The sequence below is a fragment of the Pavona decussata genome, unplaced genomic scaffold (genome assembly GCF_977016875.1).
Source record: "Pavona decussata unplaced genomic scaffold, jaPavDecu1.1 SCAFFOLD_468, whole genome shotgun sequence".
In the NCBI taxonomy this organism is placed as follows: Eukaryota; Metazoa; Cnidaria; class Anthozoa; order Scleractinia; family Agariciidae; genus Pavona; species Pavona decussata.
This window is the reverse complement of record NW_028145806.1, coordinates 2,210,429-2,223,028: the sequence shown is the minus strand read 5'-3', so window position 1 is coordinate 2,223,028 and position 12,600 is coordinate 2,210,429.

The following is a 12,600-nucleotide window of genomic DNA, read 5'->3' as shown; positions in this document are numbered from 1 at the left end:
TAAAGAAGAGTTTGCATAAACCCAGTGGACAGAATGGAAAAGGAAAATAATATTAGTGTTTTTCCTTAATTGTTTCTGAGAAAGGTAAACCAGACTATGTTATAAGGTGTAGAAAACTGTAGCACTGGTTACTGACGTTACAAAACCCATGAAAAATAAACAGTTATTATAGGGTGATCAAAAGTAAGTAAAAGAAAACAATTGACTTGGGGTATAACATTTGTTATAATGATATGTAAATCACTACAGTGGAATACCAGTAATTGTTTTTAACCTCAAAGGGAAACATAATTTTGTTCCAAAAATAGGAGGTAAAAATCTGACTGAAGCAATCCAAAAGAATTTAAAACAACTATTAATTTGTTCAAAGAATTGGGAGTTTCAAATAACTGAGATTGCACTGTAAAAATTAATACCTGTACATATTTCATAATTCATTACTCACTACCAAGTTTTAAAGTTTTCTTTTAATTAAAAGAGATGGCTGATAGGAAGTTTGATGTTTTATCTTTAATCAACAGAAGCCAGGGTTTGGTTGCATTAAACATGGCCTGAATATCAGCCACCTCCTCTCCTCTCAATTGAATAGCTATAAGAATGATTGAGTACACTGTGAGTGCTCTGTTGCTTATAAACACAGCTAGGCTCAGGCATCCTGTAGCCAATCTCTGTTGTACTCACCATGCTAGAGCAATAGCCCTTATACCTGGCCAACTAATCAAATCTTTACTCAGTGAATTTTCTTTTGAGTAATAATGAGATGCCCATTCTATTTGGCTTCTGCCATCATAAACATTTTCGAAAAGGTAGGAAATTTAATGCACAACTGGATCTATTGATTGGGAAAGTGCACAGAAACGTTCACACAAGAATGCATAATTTACAAGTTTATGTACTGCTTCAACAAGAACGTCCATTAACAAAGTGATTCTTGAGGCGTACAGTGTTTTCATCACATCTACAGGTATGGATCTGTGATGGTAGATAAAAAGCTTACATCAATTTCTTTTTTGTTACAATTTAAACAACAGGTCTTAAACTCTACCAGAAAAGGCTACACCCGCTGTGTGTGGCTTTTGTACCAAGGTAGTGGCAGATTCTAAAACAATCCAGAGGGAGGGTACATGATTTATGCAGATGAGGGCCTATGATGATTTTTATTTTTTCCCTTTCATGTTTTGAAAGGCCCCCCTCCCCTTCCCCCACCTGATGATGTTCTAAATATTTTTTTTCTGGCACCCCCTCATGAGATATCCTGTAAGCCATTGTAAAATACCTTGCCCACTCCCTCTATCACCCTTTTTAACTTTAAAACCTCCTCTAAAATGGCTGATACAAGCATTTCTGGAGTATTAAAATTTTATTACATTTGCAAACTTATAATTAACTAATAAATTTCACTTTCAAAAATCCTTTACTAAAAATTAAAAGGATAAGGCTCAGATATTCACTGCATGACTCTAGAGAATGCAGTGGTGTTATGTTGTAAACCACGTAATATAAATAGCTGTTTGCTTTGCCAAGGAATCATTCGACTAATATTCCTTCATGCAAATACTTACATCGATCTAGCCCCATATAACCTCCTTTTTTGAAAAAAAAATTTCACATCATACAAATTTGATTGTAACAAGATATCAATAGATTCTTTTTAAAATTCAATTCTTTTGGAGATGAAATCCAATAACGAACATTTTTTAATGTGGTCTTTATCATAAATACTGCATGCATGGACAGTATTTATGATGCAGTAATTACTAATTTTTTGAGATAATGCTGTTGTCAATTGCAAGTCAGGTTCAGAGATGCCAAATTGTCCAAAATTTGGAACTCTAATTACTGCATTAGGATTCATCGAGCACACAAAGACAGTGGCCAGGGGGAAGCTGAAAGGACTAATTCTACAGTTGGAGATGCCATTATCTATGGCAATTCTATAAAATGGGAATTTATATGTACTTCTCGGATTCCATGAAAAAACAGACAAAGGAATTTAGAAGATAACTGTGACTAGCTGACTATGAAAATCACAAACCTAAAGAATGGAGAGCAATGCATGTCCAGAGGCCCTTACCAAACCAATGATATGGTAATAATATGGGGAAAATGAGAGCCATATATGGCCCATATATGGAAAGTAACTGGGTATATTAAATCAAAATATGGGTTTTATAACAAGCATGTACTTTCAACTTACTCCAAGTATGGTGTTTATATGGACACAAACTTAAAGACATCAATAATGTGGGAATAACATGGTTGACTGATTCCCCATGTAATAACCACATTATCTTTCATTTTGAGATACAATGTATATAACAGTTATATGGATATAATATGAATGACAACTATAGTTATGTCATATGTGGAATTTATATGGCAGATGTACCCATGATCACTACATTACAAATATATCATGCCGATCACCTGGTGTCCATGCTAATCCCATATATGGGATTAAGACAACAAATTAATGCAATCTAGTGTCGGCTGAGGAGGATAAAAACCACACTCCCTCAAGCACATATTGAAAAAAGGATCAGCAATGCTTTGAATCATAATTTGTTCAAGCACAATGCTAGGTTTTACAACGAGTTAGAAACAAGAAATTTATATGGTGGAGTCACAACAACAATGCCGGTTGCTCATGACAAAGCGTTGCGCACTGACGATGCACCTATTCCGTCAGATTACATTTTAAAGGGAATTTGTAACAGAAGGGGAGGAGCAGCCATTATTTTTTTCTTCTTTTGTTAACAGGACCCGGCTAATCATGATTACATGAAAGCATCCAAAAGTTTAGAAAAACATGTCCCCGGCTATAATTATTTTTCTAAAATTTGTGACTATCACTATGATGTCGGAGAGTTATAACTGGAATTTGACAAAGACACCTGCAAGGTTAAGAAAGAGCAGCAATGCGCTTCATGTAAAAATGGTTGGCTGGCTCCACAATGGGCAGAATTCCACGCCCTTTCTCGGATAAAGAAAAATTAAGGTACGCGTACAAATTAAAGTGTTTTTGAATCTCCGGCTACTTCTTTAGATGGAACAGCACAACTAGTTGATGACTTAATGCCTACAGCGCAAAAAAAAATCCTTCAATAAAGGAAAGCTGAACACAGTGAAAAAAAATTACAGACTTTTCTTCAACAGTGTACCTTTGTGGTTTCTGAGGAGCTAGTTAAAATATACCTAGACAATTTAAAACATCTCCATTTCGATCTCCAATTAGATTTGCGAAATCAAGCAACCGTCGAGAAGCGACGAAACCGAGACCCAATATATTATTGGCAAGAGTTACTAGACCTTTATACTTCTTTCTGGAGTTTTAAAATCTCTTTATGTTTTTGAACTTGACCCTTCAGTTGAGTTACTTGAAAAAACACTCCCTTCCACACACTGAGAAAAAGTTGAAAAATGAAAAGAATGGGCTAATTACCAGTCACCTACAAGAAGCAAAGGGACATGTTTTTGATGAAAATGAAATCATGTTTTGATGAAAATGAAATCACACTAGTTTTACACTCGCTTTTAACATTGTTTAAAAAGACTTAATTTCAGCTCAGTCAAAAATACTCCCACGTCTAAATCTTTGCCGTTATACCCTATTATTTTAAGTATTTGTGTTTGTTCTCTGTAGAGATTGTCCCAAATAAATGCTTAAATTAGAAATATATAAGCTTATGCCAGAAAAACTTGTCAGTTTATATAAACTGTAAGTTTATGTCAACGACACTGTGTAGCGAGACGTTTGTTTGACTGACTATTTTACCTGAGAATAAAATTTCTTAAATGAAGCAAAATGGGATGAGATTAGAAAATAAAACTCCAAGGAAAATAACGAACATGGACCGAAAAAACGAGCTCAAAAGACTGCTGTAAAGTTAGCAGTAGCTATAAGTTAAATGAGTTGCATGCATGGTCAACACTGCAAGAAAAACAATATCTTGCAAAACGGCAAAGTTTTGTCAACAAAAATATACTGTCACATAAATAGATATAAATATACTCGCCTCTTTGGAGAATAAACAGTCCTTTTGTTCCATTGCTGATTTTTTCGTTCGTTTTAAAACGTTAAGTGGGCGAAACGTTTCACTTCAAGAGGAAAAAGCCAACGTTTCGTCGTGTCGGAACAGAGTATAAAAATGATTTCCCTTCGGCCGCTCTTCATGATGTGGCGTTTCCGCCGCTAGTCGCCTTGCTCTTTTTCCCACTGATGGAAGGCAAAATTGGACGAGATTAGAATATAACTCCAAGGGAAATAATGAACATGGACCAATAAAATTACCTCAAAAGACTACTCTGGAGTTAGCAGTAACTTATTATAAACTGCGTGTCAACACTGCAAGAAATCAATATCTTGCAAAACAGCAAACCAGCAAAGTTTTGTCAACAAAATCACACGAATATACTTGCCTCTTCTGAGAATAACCAGTGCTTCTATTCCATTGCTGATTTTTTCGTTTGTTTTACAACGTTAAGTGACCGAAACGATCCACTTCTAGTCAAGGAGCTATTTTTTGAAAAGGCCTTATTTAAGGAGTTGGTTCAACCCACTTGACAGAAAAGGTCTGACACCGGATTCCTATAGAAGAATAACTGCTCTTTGAGACTAGGTACTATGTAGTCCCGAATTGTGGTACCACTAACGAGATAAATGGGGTTCTTTGCCCAAAGGGCAACATGAAAACGAGGTTTAACCTCTATTTCCCTTGTAATGTTAACGTCTTTAATTCTAACATCCTAAAAACTAGCGAAAAGTGACAAATAAGTCTATGTCCAAATTTTGAAAACGTAAATGGCCGGAATTTAATGTCACGTGATATGTCACGTGACAATTCGCATCAATCAAACGCTTTGTTTGTCAAATCCGGCAAATTTAAATTCCTTTTAAAACTTTATTAATGATTTACTTGATGCATTTTGTCTCGGCAAGGAATATATGGGCCATATTCTGAAGAATTATGCTAAACAATTACAGTTGGATATAGAAACTTTAAGGAAATTGTCAAAATAAGGGCTCGTCTCCATTTCAACCTTGGTCAGCATGGAAACGAGGCTGAAGCTGAAGCAGGTCTAAAACGCGTCAGATCGTTGAAAATAAGGAACTGAAGAGGTGGTAATACAAAAATAAGATGTTCCAGGGGTCCATGGCTGTTCTCAAACAATTTAGCGTACAATGTGAACCTGATGCCCGGAGTTCAAATGAACAGATATCTGGCTTTGCATGGCACATATTTTTAAGTCTTTAAATAGTTAGATAATAAAACGCCTGTGTTTAATTATTATTCAAATCATGGGAGTTTGTCTGCTCTCTGTTAGTATATAAGTCGAAAACTTAAAGGAGGTAGATTCTTACAGCAAAAAAGTGACACAGACATAACCAGTTGACAGTTAGAGAATGGGCCGAGTGAGAACAATTAGCAACCAAGCCTTTTTATTAGGCCGCCATTTTGAATCTTCCCCGATCATTCGTTCGATTATTCAAAACCAGTTATCATCGTTTTCGTTTTGGAGTACATTCAAGTAGCTATAGAAAGTTTAGCCTTGTTGTAAATAAACGTTCCGCTTAACAATAGTATTGGAACTGCTGTCTTTCTGTTTATGACGTAATTCTGCAAGTGGATATCTCTATCCAATCTGTAAGTACTATTCCATTTGACATTCATTTGGTTATTGATAAACTTGCTTTTTTTTAAAGGACCAGTTTTAAATACGATGGGAAAATATTTAACAAGGATGTACAGTATGTTGCCTAGTTTCCACACTCTTTAAGTTTGTAATCGCTAAATCTTTTGTTTATAAACGGAAAATTAATTAGTTTGAGAACAGCAAAGTTTAAAATTCAGTTATTACTTATTAAACTAGTTCAAAAATAGGTTTTGAGACATCTGCCGCTGGGTGTATGGAAACTGGCACCCTAGGTCGAAATCATTTCGAATATTATGACCGCTAAAACTCAAGAGCAGTTAAATTCAAGCTGATGTTGAAAGTTCCCCTATTCGCTTTTATCTCTGCTGCTCCACTATATCGTCCCTCGAAACGGGCTATTTGTTTACCCGTGGTAGCTTTACTGTGCAGTGAAAAGCAGAAATATTAGCCGCTGAACTGTGACTAACCTCGACAAAACTCGTCCATGCCGGAATGTTTCCTCAGCAAAAAAACTATCAAATCCGTCCATTTATAGCTGAAACTGGATATTCGTAGTTGTTTCGAAAATAGTCGATTCAACCCCTGATTTTTTTGTGTGGAAACTGGCACTGTGTGGAAACTGGGAGACATGTATATGAACTTTACCTGGCTCTAACAGATCCCTGTATTTACAAAAGAAATACCAGGTTCGGAGATCAAATATAGCTCAATACCACTAAAACAGTTTGTACGAGTAATCCTCGCAGTGATAGTTGCACTAAAAGAGAAACCTGAAATAAATCTTGTCATTTGTAAGGGTTTTTACATGGCTGTCTTTATTTCTGCTTATTTTCCTTCCTGACAACAAAAGAACGAAAACACGCAGCAATGAATACAGTTATGTACAGACTAGGAAGCACAAACGACAAGATGGAAAATGGCGAGTTCAATCTGCAAACTTCCAAGTTCAATTATCATGCCAAAAACTCAACTGTGAATTAGTAAGATACCCGAATGATGGGGGATAAATGAACGTGCGTGAATATATGAAATAATCGTATACTGGTTTATGAAATGCAGATGGAATTGTATTGTGAGTGCAGGTTTCGTCGCCTACCTGACATAAATGGCGTAAAGTAAATAGAACGAATTATGATTCAGGCCCGTAGCAAGACCATCCCCCCGCCCCCGCCTTAATTATTGACGGAAAATGAATATCTGTGCTTTCGAACAGCTTCTTATGGTTCACAGTGTAGAAAGTTCCTACAATCCTTTTTTGCGACAGAAGTTATAACTTCTCAGGATCACAAATCTTGCAGTATAAGAACGTTTCAGAGAGATCACACTCGCATGCCCAGGAAAAGGGCTCAGGGTGTCACGAAGCTCTGAAAAACCTCTGTTTTCACTGGCTCTCGAAAACACACCTGCTGTTGGTCTTAGGGATAAGACCATTGTTTAGGCCATCCATTTATTGTTTCGTGAGCCAACAATCCCTCAATTTTTTCTTAAAGGAAAAAAGGCTTGAATTACCGAAATTTCTTCCATTCTTGCAGTTTCACTTTTAGCCTCCATTTTTACTCCGTAACACCTCTTTATAATCTGCAACCACCACAGAAGGTGTTTGGTCACTTTTTGGAATTCTCAAATCCAGATCCCATCGACTTGATGACGAAATATGTTTTAGGATCATAAAAGCTCCCGCGAAAATGGTTTATGTTGAAAAAGTGTCTATTCTCGGTTTTCACATGACGTCACCAAATTCTAGAATTCAAAACTGGGAGGCCTACAAAATTTTTACCTTCATTCAAGGAAAGATTACCTAAAAATATGTCTGTTCACAATTTCTTAGCTCGATGTCGTGCTTCCTTTTGAAAATAGAATAGTTTCAATTTCCGAGTTTCCATCGTGCGTGACATCAGGAGGACGGCCGTGACAGAGCTTTTCCGTATCTTAAAAATGACTCTTCGGGTGATTTTCATCATTCTAAACAATTTAAGTTTGAGGAGAAATGTTAATCTAAACATTCGAAAATTCACAAGGGCAAACAAACCTCTTTTCTGGCAAAAGTGAACTCCAGATGTTTTTTCTTATTTCCGGCCGTCATGTTTGTGCCCCTCAGAGGGACACAAACATGGCGTCTCCATACTGAGCTCTATAAATTGATGTGGAACATTTTGTCAAATAACTCGAGTACGGAATGCCGCACAGACCTGACACTTGGACAGATGCCTTATTTATTTATTCTCTATACCATGTCAATTTGTTGACTTCATTCATGGAATGGTTTCGATTTTTATTTTCAATGGCGTGACAGTGAAAACCGAGAATTTTGACTTATTTTAGCATGCTAATTCAACCAGTCAAAATCTTTTGGGTGGGGGGGGGGGGGGGCACCCCCTGCTACGGGACTGCCAGTATTTCATACATACACGTTCAGTCTGTTTAAAATAACACAACCTGAATCTTGAATTGAACTATTTGGTATATGGTCTGACGGATTAAATACTAAAATGTTTTGTCACAGTTGGCACTAGATGATTATGGATGATGATGATGGCTGGCAGTTTCTCCCTGAGCCACCAAAACGACGGAAGACAACTAGTTTTGATAAATGTATTTTCTGCCAAACGAACAATGACGTCAATCTTCGTATGGCAAAGCTCTCCTCCATAGAGAAAGTGAAAGCTGCACTCGAGGTTCGACAAGATGAAGTATCCAAGCGTCTGTCGCCCAGCGATCTCTGTCTTATAGAGGGAAAGGTCATTTTGTGGCACTCATCGTGTTATGAAACGTATACCAGCAAGCAAAACCTACAGTATTGTGCGGCTCAGTCGTCAAGTGATGTTCGTCCCGAAGGTACCAAACGTGGCACGCCGTTTGATTGGTCGAAGTGTATCTTCTGCAAAAACGCAACACGGAAGAAAGACAAACAGCTAATACATATTGCTACATTTGAAGCATCCAATGGCATCAGAGAAGCGGCAGAAGCACGAGAAGATTATGAGCTACTGGGTGTTCTTCTATCGGTCAATTACGACCTTATAGCAAAGGAGGGCAAATACCACAAGTCCTGCCACGCATCCTATGTGAGTAAGAGCACCATCAAACACAAGTTAGATGCTGCTACAATTGGAGAAAACGCCTTTAATGAAGCCTTCACTCGTCTGGTCAACATCATAACTCCCGAAATTGAAAACGGAAAGGCTTACGACATGAACACTATTCTGTCCATGTTTAAAAATGAGCTACAAAAAATGGGAAATGATGGAGAGAGCTATACCAAGCAGAAGCTAAAGGCCCGTTTGAAGTCTCACTATCACGATCGCCTTGTTTTCCACCAGTCACCTCAACAATCGAAGCCCGAGATCGTGTACAGCGGCTCCATATCGTTACTTGATGTGATAAACGCGGCCAGCAAATGTCCTCCCTCTGACACAACAAGCCGTGTGGGCACGGCCAAAACACAGGCAGCCTCTTTGCAAGTCTCTACCAGCATTTCACGCACTAACTGGATGTGACTCAACAAGCGCTTTCTCTGGGATAGGGAAGAAGAAGGCCTGGAAGATGTTGTTGAAGCAGGAGCAGATACAGGGAGATCTCAGCAGACTGGGCGAGAATCCCTTCATACAAGAACCAGCACAGAAGATCGCTGAGTCATTCATCTGCTCCATTTACACTTCTGTAAAGAACTTTTCGAATGTAGATGACGCCAGATATTTTCTCTTTTGTCAAAGGAGCCTGAAGAGTGAAGACCTCCCTCCGACATCAGAAGCCCTCTCTCATCACATCAAGAGAGCTAACTTTCAAGCGTTGGTTTGGAACAGAGCCCTAGTTCCATTTCAGAACATCCCCTCACCAGAAGGAAAAGGGTGGAGGTTGGACGGTGGCAAGCTTGTTCCAGTCCTTATGACAAAGAGTCCCGTTCCAACAGGTATCGCAGAGCTGACAACATGCCGCTGCACAACTTCTGAATGCAGACGGAATTGTTCCTGTAAGATGAATCACCTTGCATGCACAGAGACCTGTTTATGTATGGCAGACGAAAGATGCAGCAATCCCATGAACGACGAAGTGCTTTGCTACGATGATTCCAGTGACTCTGAGACTGAGTGACGTAATTGATGTATATAGTTGTTGGATTGGTATCCATTGTGCAAGATCACGACTTCATAATGTGGACTGAATGATGTTTTGTGACACGCAGATCCGACTCAAAGAGGAAAAAAATTAAACGTCCATGTCCAAAGAATTGAGCGAGCCAAGATGACTCATCGGTGCTGGAGTTTATCCCAGTTTCTGTTTCATGAAGCGACTATTAGCATCACTACACCACCTGGATGGGTTGCTGGTCCATCACAGAGTTCCATTTACACACTTGGATGAAGAGAGACAATGAGGAGTAAAGTTTCTTGTCTAAGGAAGCAACACATGACAGAGGCCAAGATCGAGCCAAAGACTTTCCGCTTGAGAGCCTAAGAAAAAACATAGGCGAGGTTTAGTCTGACGGAAACTAACGCGCGCGGTTTATTAGATTGGATCATAGATATATATGTAAATATTAAGCAAGTAATGAACAACGTTTGTTAAAAGCGTTTCTATCACAGGTTTTTTTTTGCGCCTGCAAGAGGTTACGATTACGATCTTAAAAAAAATTGATGCAAAAAAAATCGCGCTAACTTTAGTTCACAGCTGCTAAGCTGAAGAATATAACGGTTTTTTAGATCACCTGTCGAATCAGGGGAGCATCATGATGTATTAGGTTTTTCATCATCTTGTATTAGGTTTAGCGAGGTGACCAGCGTCACATTTACATTTATTGTTGCTGTTGTTTCGTTACTAGGCCGAACGTTTGGACATTATTGTAAAACTTTTGTTGATTCAACAGTGTTAAAACAGCGTTTCTTTTTGTTGTTGTTGTTGTTGTCGTTGAACTAATGCGGAAATATTACATTTACGTTCTGATACAATATAAAGAAAACTAGGGAATTATTGCTTATTATGATTTCGTTACAGTTAATGTTGAAGTGAATTAATAGTAAAAGTAAAGAATGAATTATTTGGAATGTATACCATTGACATTGTTTGATCGGATCACTGTATGGATAATCAAGATAAAAAGAGAACGAAAAGGATCTGCAAACAAAATAAAGTTTATTGTTTCATTTATTGTTTTACCAATCAACCTTTTACTAATCCACCTTTTACTAATCCACCTTTTACCAATCGACCTTTTACTAATCCACCTTTTACTAATCCACCTTTTACTAATCCACCTTTTACCAATCCACCTTTTACTAAACCACCTTTTACTAATCCAGTCCATGTTTTACAAATCCAGTCCACTCCACTCCAGTCCATGTTTTACCATATGCCCTTCAAGAGGAAAAATCCAACGTTTCGGCGCGCCAGATCGGAGTAAAAATGTTCGGCTGCCGGTGACGCTAAATGGGGTAAGGGTGGAACGGCGAAATTGGGAATGGCGGAAAATCACCCCAAATTCTAAAGCAAGGAAAGGCGGAAAATCACCCCATTAGAAAATAAAACTCCCAGGGAAATAATCAACATGGACCGAAAAAAATGATCTCAAAAGACTCCTCTGAAGTTAGCGGTATTTAGCAGCTTCAGCTTAAATTAAACGGCGTGTTAACACTGCAAGAAATCAGGGGCAAGAAATCAAGATCTTGCAAGAGAGCAAACCAGCAAAGTTTTGTCAACAAAATTACATGAATATACTCGCCTCTCCGGACAATAACAAGTCCTATTTATTCCATAGCTAACTTTTTTCGTTTGTTTTACAACGTCAAGTGAGCGAAACGTTTCACGTAAAGAGCAAAAATCCAGGTTTCGTCACGCAGGATCGGAGTAAAATGGTTTCACTTCAAGATTCTGCCAGTCGATTTGTTTCTCCCGCCGCTAGACGTCTTGCTGTTTCTCCCGCTGTCGGTCACATAAATTGACTTTGTATTTTGTTCTCTTCAAAAGATCTTTTTGTTTTCTTAATTAAAGCAGTTTCCCGCCAAACAAACGCGGGTCGCAGCACGGCTTCAGACATCTAAGTTTTCCTGTGGCTGCGTACGGGCGTACGTACGGGCGTACGGATGGACAAAAGTGACGTCATAACCAAACCAAAATTTCTCGCATTCACGGGTTACCAAATTCTCTTAGCTATGGGGCTCCGCACGCACGCCTCCGGCGTGCGGAGCTCCGCTATAATCACGTGCGATACCGTGAGCCAGAAAAGAAAAAAAAAAAAAACGTCAGAACCGAAGCAAGATGAAAGAAGAGGAACCAAACGAAAATACGCAGATCAACACTCAGTTTACTTATATGTTTGTTGCTGCTGACTAACTTGAGGGCTTACGTCACAGTAGTGCCTACAGATTCTCGCTCAGAGCGATCTGCTCTCGGGAGGTTTCGTAATAAACTTTTTTTTTTGTTTCTAGTTGTTTTATGGCTATCAGTCATTCTTTCTTGCCATACCGTATTTACTCAAATAAGCGCCGCGGCACTTATTTAATTTTTCGTTTCTCCTGTGCGGCGCTTATTCGAGGGCGGCGCTTACTTGAGGGCGGCGCTTATTAAAAGGTTCATACCACAAAGCCAAAACATTTTGATTGTACAAGCAAACGCTGACAATCTCCTTACTGCAACAGTTACAGGGAAGAGAAAGAGGGAGGTTGGGCTTGTCGTACAGGTGAAGTTTACAGCCTTCACGCAAGAACTGAAGAACGCGAACATTTTGAAGAGAGAACTGAATGAGAGAGCATTAAGATATACTCACTTCGAACTGAAAAACATCACTATTGATGAAAATAAATTCCCATTGCTGGCTTGAACCACATTGCAGCGATCACAGTGTATTTTTATCATCTTATCGAAATACTCAAATATGCGCCGCACCGGAGCTGCGGCGCTTATTCGAGGGCGGCGCTTATTAACCATTCCGCTCCATGTGCGGCGCTTAAT